The sequence below is a fragment of the Nomascus leucogenys genome, chromosome X (genome assembly GCF_006542625.1).
Source record: "Nomascus leucogenys isolate Asia chromosome X, Asia_NLE_v1, whole genome shotgun sequence".
Taxonomy (NCBI): Eukaryota; Metazoa; Chordata; class Mammalia; order Primates; family Hylobatidae; genus Nomascus; species Nomascus leucogenys.
Window position 1 is genome coordinate 111,313,933 of NC_044406.1, and position 17,850 is coordinate 111,331,782.

Here is a 17,850-nt window from a genome sequence, read left to right on the forward strand (position 1 = left end):
AACCTTAACAATATCCTTGTCAATCAAAAGTCAGTTTCTTAAACTCAGAAACATATAAGAGAAGTCTAAATTAAGGTCCCACAGGAAAGAGCCAAAGGCCCAGAAAGTCATTTCTTCATTTTTTTTTTTATTCTCATTCTTCTTTTTATGCCTGGCTTCGTCTATTCATTACTATAAAGGGAAACAGTAAGTGTGGGAAATAACATAGAAATTCAAATGCTTTATACTGTTTTTATTATAAAAATCTAGCTGTAGATTCTCATTTCAGTTGCAAAACCTATCAAACTTCAAATAGCTTAATATTATTGGACACGATAAAAGGACATGAAGTGTTATCAGTGATTTCATGCTATTAATGTTGGGGTACTACCTATCATTAAGGTAAAATACCAAATGCCTCCCTCATTGGACTAGGTGCTGCTGTAAAATTTAAAGCTTGTGATTTAAGTTAAGCAAGGCCTTCATCTCCTTCTTAAAATGCAAACAGCACTGGGAGACTATCCCACTGAGCCTTAAGAGTCACTTATGGTTCCAAATGACTAAGTTTGTCAGTTCCTTTTCTTAGAGCAGGCCTTATGTTTTTGAGGGAGAAGCGAGTAGACACAAAGAAAGAGGATAAATGTGAAGTCCCTGGTTGCCTGAAGGGAATAAGAGACATCCACCACTGATACTTGAAAAGTGCACCAGAAAGAGAAGTCTCCATTCCAAGCTTTGCTGAATAAGCTTCTTGTATTCAAGCCTGAATGCAATGTAGTCTCATTTGTCTATATTGCTATCTACTGCTGTGAGTTGTAAGAGTTCAGTTTCAGATGCATATTCAGGGGTTTCCTCCCCTATTTTAATTAGTCATAAAATGAGTTCAGATGATCTCACCATTCCTAATACACATTCAAGAGAAAAGAACAAAAAATGACTGTCTTAAATATATAGGACAGTTGAAGAAGTTGATGCTGAAGATTTCATGACAGGAAGAAAATACTTCCACAAGTCCCTCTTATAGACCGGCTCTCCCACTCTATGGGCTTCTTCACATTTAGAAAATGCTCAAGGGTGTATACCTGCTAGGGAATAAAATGGACTTCGAAGGTCGGTGATAAGCTAAAAACCTTATTACCACTCCAATATCTTCTCATGAAATGCTTTCCCTGAACATCCTGTAATCTAACTATACTATATCACATAATCCCTCAGATATATCACAGATTGCATGTCTTTGTGCTTTTACTTTAATATATTTACTAGGATGCACTTCCCTACCTTTTCTGATAAGCAAATTCCTAGTCATTTTCTAAAATTGTTACCTTTCAGTAGTATATTCCGAGATATAAGCCATAAGATATAGTAAGATGCTTGTCTGTGATTCCAAATCACTTCACATGTACCTCTATTAGTGTTCTTATTAAATTATATTGTAGGAGTTATTTTGTTTGTTGGTTTTTATATCTATCATATCCCAAATTCCTCACTGTGAGGCAGTCAGGGCAAAAATTATTTTCTATCAATCTTTACACACACCACTTTCCCTCCAACTCACCACAGAGTCTATCACATTTTTAACATATAATGTGTGCTCAATTTATTTTGGCTGTATTAGATTGGAAAGTTGATATTAAAGGTCCAGAAAAAAAAATAACCAAAGTAACACCTTCCTGTCAAACAAGGTCTTGCTTCACATAAATTACATCCCCAGATCTAAAGACCCAGAAAAAGTATTTTTCATTGTAATATTAATTCAGTTTAAGGGATCTAGAGGAAATTATTCATAATTTCAGAGGAGGTGCTGTGGTCTGAATGTTTGTGTCCCCTGCCCCCACTCTAAATTCGTATGTTGAAATCCTAACACTCAATGTGATAGTATTAGGAGGTAGAGCCTTTAGGAGGTGATTAGGTGATGAGGGCAGAGTCCTCATAAATGGGATTAATGCCTTTATAAAAGAGGCCCTAGAGAGACCCTCACCTCTTCCAGCATGTGAGAATACCATGAGAAGTCACATCACTGTCAAGTCACCAGAAAGCTGGCTCTTTATGAACCAAGAAGTCAGCCCTCACCAGACACTGAACGTGCCAGTGCCTTGCTGTTGGAATTCCAGCCTCTAGAACTATGAGAAATAAATTTCTATTGTTTATAAGCCACATAGTTTATGGCCTATTTGTTATAGCAGTTGAAACAGACTAAGACAGGAAGCCTCAATATACCATAAAAGAGGCTATCTTTGTTCATACTTCAAGTTCTTTCAACCCAGGTGATAAATGATTATAATCTAATCCAAATCAATTGATAATTTTACCTACTTTAGAATATAACACATTCCACGAAGAAAATAGAAGTAAAAGGCATAGTTCCTGTATTCAACATTCTTGCAGTCTAGTTGGAGAGATAATTTTAGTGGACAAGAAAACACTTAGCTAGATAAAGAGAATTAGACAAGCATAATTATGCAGTATAAACATGCTAAATACTGCAATCTGACTATAAAAATGCTGTAAGGACTTTAAAAATGAGAAAGTCAAGTTGGAATCATGAACCTTGGAATGTTTCATGGGCCTTAAAGAATAGAAAGAGCTTAATACTGCAAAGAACCTGGAAAGAGAGGTGGCCTAAGACTTTACAACATCTCAAAGAATTCTAGAGCATGCAAGGAAACTGAGAGATGATTCAACCTCACCCCCCCCCCACATTTTAAACGAGAAGAAACAAACCCAGATAGAGCAATTGACTTGCCCAAGGTCCCACGGTGAATGTGGGCAATCCTGCATTGTTCCTGCCACCTCAAGTTGTCTCCCACAGCCTTGCTTAAATTACATAGAAGCTGTTGTTTATTTTCCATTTATGTGGGGGAAGAAGAGCTCAGATGCATAATTTCTCACTAGGAAAAACGTCCTGTTAAAATATTGTCTAGACCAATTTTTTAAAAAAGGAACTGGAAATGTTGGCGGTGTAACCATAAAAACTTGAGTAAATCTACTGCATTTGAAAAACAGCAGAAAATGACTTCTGGAGAGAGGGAGGCGTGAAACTAGAATAACATATCTATTATAGACTTTGTGTTATAAAGATGTGAGTTACGTCATCATATGCACAGGGAATAGGATTTTCCCCAAAATATAGTTAAGCTTATTTTATGAATGAATTATACTCTTTCTTAAAATTGGCTAATGGTTTAAAAAAAATGGCACTGCCCAGCAAATACTACACAAATATTGGCTATTTGAGAAAAAAGTTTCTTCCTTTTTTACATGCTAATTCTTGACATGCAGAACCAATTTTAATTTATGTTCTGGAAGCATCTCAGCTGCAAGAAACTGAGGGTGCCGACATCTGGCTTGATAAACCACATAGCTGTAAGCAAGCTTATAAATTAAATTATTTAAGTATCCCCATTTAATTTTCAACATCTCTAAGGACAGGATGACAGACTGAAATGTGTCAAACCCAAAGAAACCAGCCTAAGCTCATCTCAAACACAACACTTTAAGTAATTCAATAATATTCCACATTTTATAAACAGACATGAAAACACATTTCACCCTATCAATATAATTTGTGGTATCCACGTAGAATCATGGCATGTTATCCCACGAGAAATATAATTTAGTATGAACATAAATTTTTTCTTAAGGATTCAATTATTGCCTTAAATATATGGCCATGTGGAAAAATCTCAGCATGTTAGGTGCAATCTCCCCAGTTTAATATATTAAAGTGAATGAGGCAAGTCATCAGGAGACTTTTGTTCTCCTCTTTTGGGACAGCACAGTTGTCACTATCACTGGTGCTTATTCATTAATTCATTCAACATATATTCATTAAATACTACTAGTGCTAAGTATAGTGCTAGGTCCTGGGAATCCATCAGTGTTAAAGCCTACATAGTCTCCATTGCCATGGAGCTTATTGTCTCACCGCCACTAGATAAAATGCCCTGATTGTCCTTTTAAAGCATTGGAACTCATTAATTCCGGATCAATTTCAGTCCCCTTCCCTCTTGTAGCTCATGAAAGACATGTATATAACACTGAGTCTGATAAAAAATATATACACCTGAAAAGAATATTGGTATATATCTGGCTACCAACGAGATGGATGCACACATGCAAGAAACATAAACTCAAAAAGGCTGGGTTCCAAAAGTGCTCACTGTTGCTGGAGGCAGGAGGCAACCTGCACCTCAATCACAAAACCAAAATACTCTGAATCCCTGCTATGGGCAAGGCCACATACTAAGCTTTAGAGGGCGATTAATGAGCAAGATGTTAAACTGTCTAAAGTAGAGATAAGCTCATGGCAGTGGTACAGAAAATAAAGGATGGAAATAAAGGACATTATGAAGCAATGATGGAACCTAATGACTGGTTAGATATGGAGAGCAAAGTACTAGAAGAAAGAAAAGAAAGCCTCAAGGGTAGCTGGAAGAATGATGGTATCATCAACAGAAACTGGGAAGTTGGACAGGGGATCCAACCTTGGAAATATGATGTGCTCACCATTAGAAACACAATGAGTTTCAACTATCAGCAGAATATCCAATTGTACATGTGTGGCAAGAGGTTGGAGACATGAGACCATAGTATAAGAAATATTTTAAAAATTATTTATATAAGAAATAGCAGTTAGGGTTATAAAGGTAGACGAAATCGCCAAGGATAAAAAGGTAGAGGGAGAAAAACAAATAATGGATCTCAAGTACATTCACAGTTTGAGTATAAGAAATAGAAAATAAGACAGGAAGAAATGTTCATGTTCTTTACTCAAGGAGGCTTCATGGGAAGTAAACAGCACTGATATTAGACAAAGAGAAATTGGTTCATCTTGGAATGGTGATATGGGTAAACAAAGGATTAGGGCATACCAGAAAATGGAATTAAACTGATTCACGATATTGTGGCCCTTTCTACTGCAAAATATATCTACCAGACTCATATTTTAGTGGGGTCACATTAGAATCCTTTAGTTGAGGTATTCCACAATAAAAACATTCTTTGAGCAGGAGTCTAAAATTCATCTGCCATATCTAAAGGCCCAATCCAAGATTCAGATACCTCAACTTAAGAAGTCTTAAACGTGGGCATTCCAACAAGAGAAAACAGATCAAATTTAAAGAAACCAGAATTATCCTGTTAACAGAGCTAGTAACAAATGAAGACTCAAGGGAATAGTAGCTGAATACCCTGAATACTTGCCTTACCACTTACTTACTGTGTAACGTTACTCAAATTACTTTAACTGCCCTTGGCCTCAGTGTTCTAAACTTGCAAATTGGAGATGATAACTGTACAAGCTTCATAAAGTTATTGTGAAAATTAAATGAGATAACACTTTAAAATGAATAGCATAGTACTTGGCACACAGTAATTGCTCATAACTTGCTAGATCATACACATGCACACACACACAAGTCAATGTGCAACACACAGAGAAGTCTACATAAGGAAGAGAGTGGCTTGAAAACTGAACTGTCTACTATAATTTAAAATAACAACTATGTCAGTCACGTAAGATTATCTATGTCCTCAAGAGATAAGTGGAAAGAGCAAGGTTAGCAGTTTTTGCTAAAGACCTACTAAGTTTATAAGATTAAAAAACACAAACTCAAGAATGAGATGAGAAAATACAAAATGAAGAAAGCATATTCACCCTTTCAGGAATGAGGCAAAAGAGAAGATTCTCATGTGGTTTGGCAAACTGGAAATTTAATTATGAGAAAGTATTATTTTAAAAATATTCTATACATAGTACTCTTGATAATTTTAGTCTTACCCAAAAATATTATTATTAAACAAGTGATATTATGACACTGGAAGTAACCATCAATCTATGCTATGGGGATACCAAATTATTCGAGAACACTCATTTCTATCATAAAATGACAAGTCACAGAGATGAAAGCAAAATGATAAAATAATCTACTTTGATTCCCATAACAAATTTGACATGAATTCCATGACATTCTCAAAAGCAATGAGAATAAAGGGCTTACACTAGAGTTCAGTCACCTCATTATACTGGAGGACCCCAAGAAGTCTGGAACAATACTAGGGAGGGCCACATAAGTGGAAAAAGGAAACAGGAAAAGATGTGTAGAGAAAAAATAAGGGGAGGGTAAAAAGGGGTAGAAGGGGGGAAAAAAGCAATACCATGACCAATGTGTCCAGTTACTATTGTAGAGTGCTTAGCACAGTGCCTGGCACAGAGTCAAATGCTGTATATATTTGCTAAATAAAGAATTTGGTATTCATAGCACTAACAACATGACTTGCTTACCCTTTATGTAGACATTCACATGTTTGAAAGCAAAAGCTTAGCGCAAATGATTTCTCAAGGTCCTCTGCAGCTTGATTATTTCATAGTTCTGTTTTCCATCATTTTAAGAGATTTTACTAGAGGAAAAACACTGATGGTATTGTCAACACATCAGAATTCTGTTTTCTACGTCATCACTTTCCATTTTACCTAAATGTATAATAGGACTATATCTTTCTAACAGCCAGTACTCACTTGGTAGACTTTTTAGAATTTGTGGGCATTATATATTTCATTTGATACTATACACATTAACAACTTGTATTATTCTTTAAAAAGCCCATTCATTTGTAAGATAGCCCTGTTAGCAAGCTCTACTGTAAATCATTTGGTACACAGAACTCCGTGTTCCCATCAGTAATGAAGTAGGCATTTTTATTCAAATGTTAGCAGAATGTTCAACTCCCAGGATAATGATGAAGCGAAGATCTCCTTTTGTATTCTGCAGACAAAGCAGTTACCATACTTATAGTTGAGGCTCTCAGTGACAAAAATCTTAATGGAGGCCAAGATTTTCTCAGACTTTATGGAAATAACCTTTTAAAAAGTTTTCATTCTATGGTCCCTCTCTGTGGCAATTCTGATTTCTTTTTCCTGGGGTCAGAACTTTCTTGACAGGCTTCCCACTCCCATGGTATTCTTTAATACTATTGTGATTCCACATTTATCTTTCTAATAAATATTTCATCTGTCTGAAGGAATAATCATTGTGTGTTTACCAAATGACAAAATGACTTACAAAAATGTACTTAACTGAAAATCAGCCTTTCTTAGAATTAGTAAAGGATCTTCTTAGAGCTTCTCCCTCTGCCTTTTCAAACTACTGTTCAGCAGTAAGATGAATAATAACTTCATGTACTTTTTTATGATTAAAACTATAAACTTGGTGCAAACTGGTACTCAGCTGGCACTCACATTTTACAGTATGTAGATATAAGCTTGGATCAGGCATGTACATAAGTGTATCTTTTATTCTGTGTTCATACACCATATACAAAATATTAAAGCATTAATCAGGGTGTTTTGAACACAGGTGTAAAATTAAACAAAATTAAGAAAGGCATTGAAAATTTGTATTATTGATATTAAGTTATTGAAGGTTTACATCATACACCTAAAGGTTTACATATTATACCCACACCATTTAACTAGGTGAGCATTTTGCAAATAAGACGAGAACAAAACCAGCGATCTATTACACACAGTGACATTCAGCTATGTCACTTGAAGTATATATTTTAAAATTAAAGTTCATGTGCAGTAGTACAGATGAGTCTGGGACAAAATAAGTAGCTGATGCATTCACAGAAAACAGCTATTTAAAGTCATATGAGTTGAACAGTTTCATCTGACATATGTCAGGCATCGAATGAAAACAGGACAATATTTGAAGGTCACCAGCTCAACATCTATACTATAGAAAAGACCCTTGATACTTCAGATAGGGTGCCACAAGGCATGGGATTACATTGTCCCTTTGTACATATTTCAGAATTTTTGTCATTGTTTTTTATTTTTCTTTACCTTTAAAAAAGTATATATAGTGATTCTCAATATACTTTGGAAATATGTAAAGCTGAAGAAATAGTGATTTCAAATTTATTAAGGTGAAATGGAGGTCTATGAAAAAGCTGGACTTTGCCTCACCCAAAAGACACATTTCTGCATTCAGCTGTCAAGTTAGCAATATCATGGGGCTGAAATAACACTCCTAAGGAATAACTTCTTCTCAGTGAGATTTCCCAGAAACTACAAGAGCCATTTCTATTAACTCTGATCCCATTTCCTAAGCATCCAATGTTGGACTTTTTGTTGATATACATGGATGCATTTCAGATCATGGCTTATCTATAAACGGGTAGCAAAACCCCAAGGTTTTGTTTTTAGTTTTGTAGTTGTTTTCCTTCCATATTTTTTTCTGGCATAAAAGAATAAGTACTAAGGAATGCATCGTATTTTCCTCGAAAGATCAGAGCTAAATGTTACAAGAAACTGAATCGAGTCTACAAGTTAAGGTTCTTTATGAGACTTGCAGATGAAAGTGTATGAGTGGCTGTCCTATCCACAAATTACAAGTACATAATCAGTCTCTAAGATGAGCAGCCTTCAAAGGAGAATGAATGATACAGTTAAGTGTATCTTTTCAAGGAAGTTTTGGCAGTGAATGACTATAATTGACCATCTTATCATATTTTTGCTCCCCATATTAAGATGATTCTACAGCTTTGTGGAACTGCAAGCTGACAAGTAAATTGATAATTTTAATATGCTAGAATATTTGTAAGGATATACTATGTGCCAAAAATGACTGATTTACCAGTACAACTGCCCCCTTGCAACAAAATCAAGTCTATCAATTTAATCCTTTTTGTTTAGTATTCACTTCTACTGCTCCTCAAAATTCCCTATATTATTCCTCACCTCACCATTGCATGTAGGTACTTTATCTTGTTCTAAGATCTTTCCTTTGCCTGCTCTCAACCTTAGAGAGATAGATTCAGTGAAATATCTGACCATTACTGAAATAAGCTACAAAAAAAAAAAAAAGAAAGAAAAGAAGAAAAAGGTCAATCTGTATGGCACTCTCCTATTCTCCTCTACTTACCCACATGGATATTCTGCCATACTTTGATTTTTCCTTTTTGCTAAGGAAGTAATGTAGAGAAAGCTAGGTCACACGGGTGTTCAAGGGGAATTTTAAAATAAACATGTTTTGGATTCACTGATCTATACTATAAAAAGGATGATTGTCAGCTATGAGCAAATTTAACACTCAAAAATCCTTATAGGACTGACAGCAAATATGCACATGATAGCTCACTCTAGCCTGGCATGGTGGCTCATGTATATAGTCCCAACCACTCAGGAGGCTAAAGCAGGAGAATTGCTTGAATCCAGGAGTTCAAGGCTGCAGTGAACAATGATTGTGCCATTCACTTCAGCCTGGGTGAAAGCGTGAGACCCCATCTCCTAAAAAAAAAAAAATTGACCTATATTGTGACTACTACAATTTTGCACAAAGAAGAGTTAATGTCCAACCTGAAATAAGGAAATGACCTCATTTTAAATTAAAAACAAATAAACAAAAACTAATGCCTAAATTATTTTTTTTCAGGTTTTCTCACTTAGATGTTCTGCTGGCTCACCAAACTCAACAGGTATAAAATGGAATCCATTATTCTACCCCCTCCCAGAGTTGTACTTTCACCTCCTGAATGTGAATGGCACCAAGGCATATAAATGGGGGTGAACTGGGAGCAAGAGAAGCTAGTGGTACAAAAGTATAGAATCAGGCTGCCCAGAAGAAAGCCTAGGATCTGATCATAAATCTTGTTTAAAGATTTTTAAAGGCCAGGTGCTAATCCTGGTGCTTTTGGGAGGCTGAGGCAGGAGGACAGCTTGGGGCCAGAATTTCAAGACCAGCCTGGGCAACCAAGTGAGACCCCATCTCTACAAAAAAAATAATAAAGATTTTTAGCTGCCCTCTCTTGCTAGGGTTATGAACATTTTCTTTTTCAACTCAGCCTAAACTTGCTTTTAGTAATGCTGAATAGTATCACTATCTGACTAGCCTTTCAAGCCAGAAACCTTTCCCTTATGCCCATATCTAATAAGTGACCCATGCCTGTCAGTTCTACATGGCATATCTCAAATCCCATGGTTCTCAAAGTGTAGTGCCTGGACCAGTGGCATCAGCATCCCCTGGGAACTTGTTAGAGAGGCAAAATCTTGGGCCCCACCTCAGACCAACTGAAACAGAAACTCAAGTGTAGGATCCAGCAATTTGTTTCTCAACAAGCCTTCCAAGTAATTCTGATGCACACTCAAGTTTGAGAATCACTGTTCAACTCTGTCTCTTCATTGCTATCACCATTGGTAATTGCCATCTGCCCCCATCATCTCTTATCTAGCTTTTAGCAGTAGTATCCTAACTGGTTTATTCGTCTTCATATATGATCCCTCCAATCCATTCTCTATACTACCACCTGGGTGGGCCCTGTATATCACAAACGTGATTACTGACGTCTTTCTCTAGTTCCTCCTTCCCTAAAGCAGTGACTTTTTTTTTTTTTTTTTTTTTTTTTGAGATGGAGTCTTGCTCAGTCTCCCTGGCTGGAGTGCAGTGGTGCAATCTTGGCTCACTGCAACCTCTGCCTCCGGCCTCCCAGGTTTCTCCTGCCTCAGCCTCCTAAGTAGCTGGGATTACAGGTGCACACCACCACGCCTGGCTAATTATTTTTTTTTGTATTTTTAGTAGAGACGGAGTTTCACCATGTTGGCCAGGCTGCTTTTCAACCCCTGACCTCAAGTGATCCTCCTGCCTTGGCCTCCCAAACTGCTAGGATTACAAGCGTGAGCCACTGTGCTCGGCTGAGCAGTGACTTTTAAACCATGTTCCGCCAGGTGTGGTGGCTCATGCCTGTAATCCCAGCAATTTGGGAGGCCAAAGCAGGAGGATCACTTGAGGAGTTGAGACCATCGTGGGCAACATAGTGAGACCCTATCTCTAAAAAAATAATAATAAATAAAAATAAAAAATATATATTTATTTAAATAAAATAAAATAAAATAATCAGTGTTCCTAGGTAGCCATTTCAGGGGTTGCCCTTAAGCAAGAAAGAGGTTCAGTGGGCAATAAACCAAACTTCAAATTTCACAAGCAGCATTAGAAAACCACTGGCCTACAGGAAAAAAAAGAGATGCACCTTAGTAGGATACAGGCTAGGGAAATCCATCTGTATCTGTCTCCAGCATACTTCTCTATCCTTATCTCTTCTCATGCTTACATTCCACATGACCCTCTACCTGTGAAGACTGATTGCAGTTTCCCTAAGAGACCAGGGTATTTGTTATTTCTCTGCCACTTATTCTTTTGCTTAGAACATATTCTCATCCCTACCATTTGTTCTTCTGACAATACCAAATTACCATTCCCTATTCCCCAGCAGTCCACACTCACATGCCTGGCCCTAGTATTACCAGCATTACCTCCTCCACGAAGCATTTCCAGATATCTGCTTCTCATTCCCCTACCAGATGAAATTGTTTGCCCATCCTTTGTGCCCTTACTATAGCAATAATAGTGGCAGAAGTAATAGCTAATATTTATTGAGCATACACTATGTTATATGCCAGGCACTGTGTAAGGTGTTTTATGAATTATTTGCATGCCATTTTCAACGTCACAACTCTGTGAGGTATAATTATTGTTCTCATCTTAGAGGTTAGGAGATTGAGATTTAGAGAGATTATTCTTAATCTACTTGCCCAAGCTGTATAGTCAATATGTGGCCGAATTGGATCTTCTCATGGTTTTAAACCCCAAAGCATATGCACTTACCCTCTACTACAGAATTAAAGAGGACACACTCAAGCTACAGCATTTTTAAAAAGGAAGAAAAGGAGTAGAGAGGAGAGAAACCATTCTGGGTTGCAAACAAACGTATCTGAGGACTGGCCCTGAGCAATCGGCCGCTAGCTTGAAACTTCATTTTCACACTCTACTTAATACCCAACATTTAGATTGTCATGAAACCCATGCCAGGGTAAACCTATTAGGATATTAGTACCTATATCATTCTTCCTGCTGCGGGTGTTCCATGAAAGAAAAAAGATAATTTTTTACTTCTCACTTATCAATAAACCTTGTATCCTAGGCATCAATGTGGAGGGATATGGGACAAGGGGATAGGAGGAGGGAGCACAAGTGGTCCACAGAAGGAGAGGGAAGGAGGACTAAATTCTCTCTGAAATTGGGAGTGGGAGTGACAGAATTGTCAGGTTTTTCAGGGACCTCACAAATCGCTGTAGTTCTGATGGAGGGACCTGATATGGATATCTAGAAAAAATGGTCACTAGGTAAATAACCCTGTGCACCAATTTCAGCATGAAGAATGCCTTTCAGTAATCAATGATCAATAACTAGAGACTTCTCCTTACATTTTCTGTACTGAGTAAACCTCAGTGTACTAGTTTGCCATTGCTGTTGTAATAAATTACCACAAAATTGACAGCATAAAACAACACAGACTTATCTTAGAGATCTAGGGGTCAGAAGTCTGAAGTGGGTTTTGATAGGTTAAAATCGGGATATTGGCATGGCTGAATTCTTTCCTGGAGGCTCTAGGAAAGAATCAGTGTTCTTGCCTTTTCCACTTTCTAGAGGCCATCCACCTTCCTTGGCTCATGGCCCCTTCCTCCATTTTCAAAGCCAGTAAAATCAGGCCAAGTTCTTCTCATGGGCCCATCTCTCTGTTTTTCTCTCTTTTGCTCTCTTCTTCCACTTTTAAAGATGCTTGTAGTTACACTGGGCCCACAGAGATAACCAGGATAATCTCCCTATTTTAAGGTCAGCCGATTAGTAACCTTAATTCCATTTGCAATCTTAATTCCTCTTTGTCATGTTCACATGACATGCCATATTCACAGGTTTCAGAGATTAGGACACAGACATCTTTTTGGGGGCGGGGGGGCATTTCTCCCACCATAACCAATGATTCCTGTAGATTTGAGTGGAGAGCTATTTTAGATTACACATATCATTGCCTTACTCAGTATATATTTTGACATATGAATCTTTTAAACTTATTTTAAAAATGCCATGAGCAAGTAAATTCATAGAAACTCCATACCTACAACACTTGATTATTTTATTTCTCTGTGTATAGCACAGTCCCCAACTCTCTACTATGAGCTTATGAGTGAGGACTACGTTCCATATTACTTTTTGTTTCCCCAGCCCCTAGCACTATGCCTGGCACACTGTAGAGACTTATAAATGTTTGTCACAGTAATAAATAAATAAAAAGTGCTTCTTCTGGAAAAGAACATTTGTAGAGTTGTATTTGTAACTTAGTTCAGAGCTGTACATATCTTGAAAAATGAATCTACTGCTAAAAAAGAGGGGAAAAAGCTGAACATACACTATTTAAAAATCAATTTAAAATAGACGTCAGAGGCATTTTTTATTATTTCTAAATTAGATCATTCATCAGTGGAATACAGAGCAAAAGAAAGGGAACTGCTCCCCTAAACCAAATGAATTCTTTCTTATATCTCATTTCAAATCAATAAGGGGAAAGTCTCTTCTAAAATATTATGATTCATGAACTTCATTTACTGCTCATTCTTTTGGTTTCATCAGAATAGCCATGTTAATATAGTACTAGAATTGTTGATATTTTATTGCATTGCCACATCTCATTATTATGTATTAAATGCTATTATTTATGGTCACTACTTAATCTGATGTGAGACAGAAAAATTATTGAAGGCTCGGCACCTCAGAAGTAGGCATTTTATAGGGACAAAGAACTGACTAGGAAGAGTCAATGGTCCTTCAGCTGCCCCTCAGATCATTAACTCCAAGTGGTTATTTGTTCTCAGGCACTGTCCTGTGCCCAAGTTGTTACTGCTGTGATATGTAGATGAAGGAGAATATATTTTAAATGTTTTAATATGAACTCAATGCTCATGAAAGGTGCCAGATTGAAAGCATTGGAGTCTGAAGTCATCAGGTTACACACTTGGATGGTTTCAAGGTACAGAGAGATGCTTGACCTTGAACGACCATCATGCAAGAAGGTGAAAACATAGTTTGCTGAACTCCAACAGACTGACAGAGAAGAAGCACAGCAGCATCCCAAAGTTAAGCATTTTTATCGAGGGGGAAGACTCAAGACTACTAGCTAAACTTCAGCTTGAAACTGTTTATTATAACGCCAGTACTAGTACGCGTGGAGTGAGTGAGTGATAGTGGCGTTAGAATACACAATTGCTTTAAATCAAGGAAAAATATACTATTACCAACTCACTAAACCACTTAACAAGGAGCAATCTTCTAAATGGCGTGTGTATTTCAATTTAATCGCTAATCTTGATTCCATATTGCATATCTGAGAACAGCCCTGAATTTTCTAAAAATCATACAATGTTTGAACAGAAAGACAGTTGGAGTTGTTCAGCCCAAAGTTTTTATAATAGACTTGAGAAAACCGATGCTCAGAGTGAAGAAGTGACCTGATGAGAAACGTATTACTAATATAAGACTGAGAGTAGAGCCCAGGCTTTCTGATTGACAAACAAGGACTTTTCTACTATGTCATGTTGTCTTTCTAAAAGAGGGAAACTAGCTGCTCTCTGAAACTTTTAAATATTTAGTGCCAATTATTTTTATAAGTGCGCATTCTTTGGGTCTGTCAGGCATTTTCCTCTCCATTCTGATCCATTCATTCACATTAGCTTAGTAAAACTAACATTTTCCACACATTTAAACTTTCCTAGTGTGAAAAATACTTTGCAATTAGTATTGCACAACTGGCAGACTCACAATTACCAAATTAAAAAAATTATTTTCACAAATGACATTATATACAAAAATCTTGACTTAACTTTTTAAGTAAGTTTATCTTTTAATGTCATTTTATTTTGTGATCTTGTTTTTTTCCTATAGTAATCTGAACTTTTTGGCAATAGTATTCCCTTAAAGACAGTACCTCTGAAAGAAAGGCTAATAGAACTACATGTATAGTCAAAACTGACAAATCCGTTTTAAATTTCTGATACAGACTAACATCCAATAATTGGAGCCCGATTAATGAAACCCTTTACGAGATATTTGTGTTATATTTTTAGAAGGGCCATGCAAATTCTGAGAGTTTGCAGATTTCTTTTTTACATACTCTTAAAGAAAGTATCAAGTGATGCCAAAGACTTACCACAAATTCAGATCATCCTTTTGACTTTTTTACAGCTTGAAATGAGAATTCACATTTGAGTAATGATGCATAGCACTGCAAGATATAGGTAGCAAAGGGAAAAAAAATCAATGCTTTCTATGCCTTAGTTACTAAGGACTGAATATTGACCAATATTTTAATAAAAATTAAAACCAATGAGGGAGATCCTTCATCTTGCCACATTTTCTCACGTAGTCCACCTAACAGTGGACTGACTATAGAGAAGCAAACACTCTCAATGCTCCATTTGAATTATACCTACATTGGCACATTTACCACAAAAAAAGGCACAATAACTTTTGCCCCAAAGTTGCTCAATAGCCGTTTATTGGACATATAGATGGATAGATGGGTAGATGAAGAGAAGTTATAATGGAAGGGTAAACAAATGAATGCAATACCTGTGTAAATACAAATATTTTACATGAGACTTTACTAAAGAATCAAAACATTCATTTCAGGAGGCAAATATTTATGCCAGTAAAATTTTCTGAATGGAAATATCTGTTCCACTGATATGGAGAAATATTTATTTGTAGTCAGTAAGAACTACTAAATAGTTTTGCAAACATCTTCTCTGGCTACTGCTGTTCCTACACACTCTGCAGATGTTCCCATTAGTCAAGAAGACTCCTGATTTTAGTAGCTGTATGTGGAAAAGGTCACAGAATTATTCAGACATGTAAGACAGCCTGCATATTTGTTTTTGCAAAGACTAAAAATTATGAGGTACAGACACAAGCTTATCTATAAAATGGACAAATAGACTTTAAAAATTTTAAAACAATGCATTTCATTTACATGACGTGCAATAAATATAACTGACTATATCACCAAAACATTCCATTCTTTTCACATTATGTAGCTATGTGTTCAATTCTCAAAGTAAAATTTGGTGTAAAATGCACATACCTTGATAGGTCCAGAAGTTATGGGAATCAAAAAGGAGACAGCGGAATAAAGGTCACCCTTGTAATTCCTGTAAACAAATTAGGCCAAATTATCCTTCAAACATATGTGCATGCAAATCCAAAGCAGTCCTTATATGAAAAAATGGAAGAGATACATGTGGGGTAGGGTTGGAAGTGGAGATGAGGGTTGTGAATATAAGAATATTCATTGTGCAATTTACAAGAGATAAAGGGGTCCATTTTTTAAAAGGTCTACTTGAAATTTCAACTAATTATATTAATTATGCTTCTAACAAAGAATTTCTTAATTATAGAAGAGTATACCTGGAGGAGTATGAAATTCTCACCCATTCCACATAGACTCTCCCAACTGAACACTATTCAATTTCCTTTTTTTCAATTTCCACTCAACATACCAGTCATTTTGAGATGAAATGCCCACAGTTTCAAGGAGTTTCCACTAGTGTAAACAATTTATAGTAGTCCTAATTTCTTACATTAAAATTGTCCTTTACAATTTATAAAAAAATTCATATATGTATTTCATCTGTTTCTCAAACAACTCTGTTGTAAGATTAGGAAACTAAGGCCCAGAGAGGTTAAATGGCTTTTGCAAACTCACATATGTGGTTAGTGGCAGAGCCAGGATTAGAATGCATGTCCCCTCACTTTTGGTTCAGTCCTTTTACCAACGTCCCACATGGCATCTTTTATTCAACAGGTATAAAGCTGACTATAAAATGTGTCTCCACTATGGTTTGGATATGGTTGGTTTGGCCCTGCCAAGTCACATGTTGAGATTTGATCCTTAATGCTGGAGGTGGGGCCTGGTATGAGGTGTTTAGATCATGGGAGTAGATCTTTCATGAATAGCTTGGTGCCCTTATCATGCAAGTAAGTTCTCACTCTTAGTTCCCATGAGAAATGCTGGTTGAAAAAAAAAAAAAAAAAAGCCTGGCGCTCTCGCGTGCTCTCTCTCTCTCTCTCATCATTTAATCTCTGAATATGCTGGCTCCCCTTCACCTTCTGACATGATTGGAAGCTTCCTGAGTCTTCACCAGAAGTGGATTCTCTTGCCATGTTTCTTTACCGCCTGCAGAACTGTGACCCAAATAAACCTCCTTTCTTTATAAATTACACAGCCTCAGGCATTCCTTTATGGCATGACAAATAGACTAAGATAGTCTCCCATGTGCCATGCTTGGTGCTAAGGAAGGAGCTGTGCTATTATATAATGATCCCTACTAATTTTACTCCACTTGAGAGATACACTTCTTCCTCTGATTTATATATACCCAGTATGAAGTCACATGGATTTTTAACATATGATCTTATAAAAAGTCATTCATGGCAGGTGCGGTGGCTCACGCCTGTAATCCCAGCGCTTTGAGAGGCTGAGGCGGGTGGATCACAAGGTCAAGAGTTCAAGACAAGCCTGGCCAAGATGGTAAAACCCGGCCTGTATTAAAAAGACAAAAATTAGCTGGGCATGGTGGTGAGTGCCTGTAATCCCAGCTACTCGGGAGGCTGAGGCAGAGAATTGCTTGAATCAGGGAGGCGGAGGTTGCAGTGAGCTGACCTTGCGCCATTGCGCTCCAGCCTGGGCAACAGGGCAAGACTCTGTCTCAAAAAAAAAAAAAAAAAAGAAAAAAGTCATTTATTAGTAATGTAAAACTGGTGCAATATTTATGGAGGGCAACTTTTCAGTAGGTACCAAAACCCTTAAAAATATGTCTTCCTTGTGATCAAGTTATTTTACATTTAAACATTTCAAAAGGAGTTATCAGAGATATATACAGAGAGGTATGTATAAGAATTTTTCATGATGTTTTTATAGTAATAAATATTGGAAATTGCCTAAATATCCAATAATTGGAGTCTGGTTAAATAAATCAAGGAT

The 17,850-nt window shown here is 36.7% G+C and overlaps 1 protein-coding gene across 4 annotated transcripts in view; it reads right to left on the reverse strand.

Moving 5' to 3' along the window:
• The window catches only part of TENM1 (teneurin transmembrane protein 1), an 832,777-nt gene that overhangs the window by 794,132 nt on the left and 20,795 nt on the right, over positions 1-17,850 (reverse strand). For 3 of the 4 annotated variants that reach the window (XM_030807128.1, XM_030807125.1, XM_030807126.1), the window contains exon 2: positions 15,952-16,018. The gene's annotated coding sequence lies outside the window, so the exon portion shown is untranslated. Of the gene's footprint in view, positions 1-15,018; positions 15,686-15,951; positions 16,019-17,850 lie in introns of all 4 variants that reach the window. The other variant, XM_030807127.1, reaches the window with a different exon arrangement.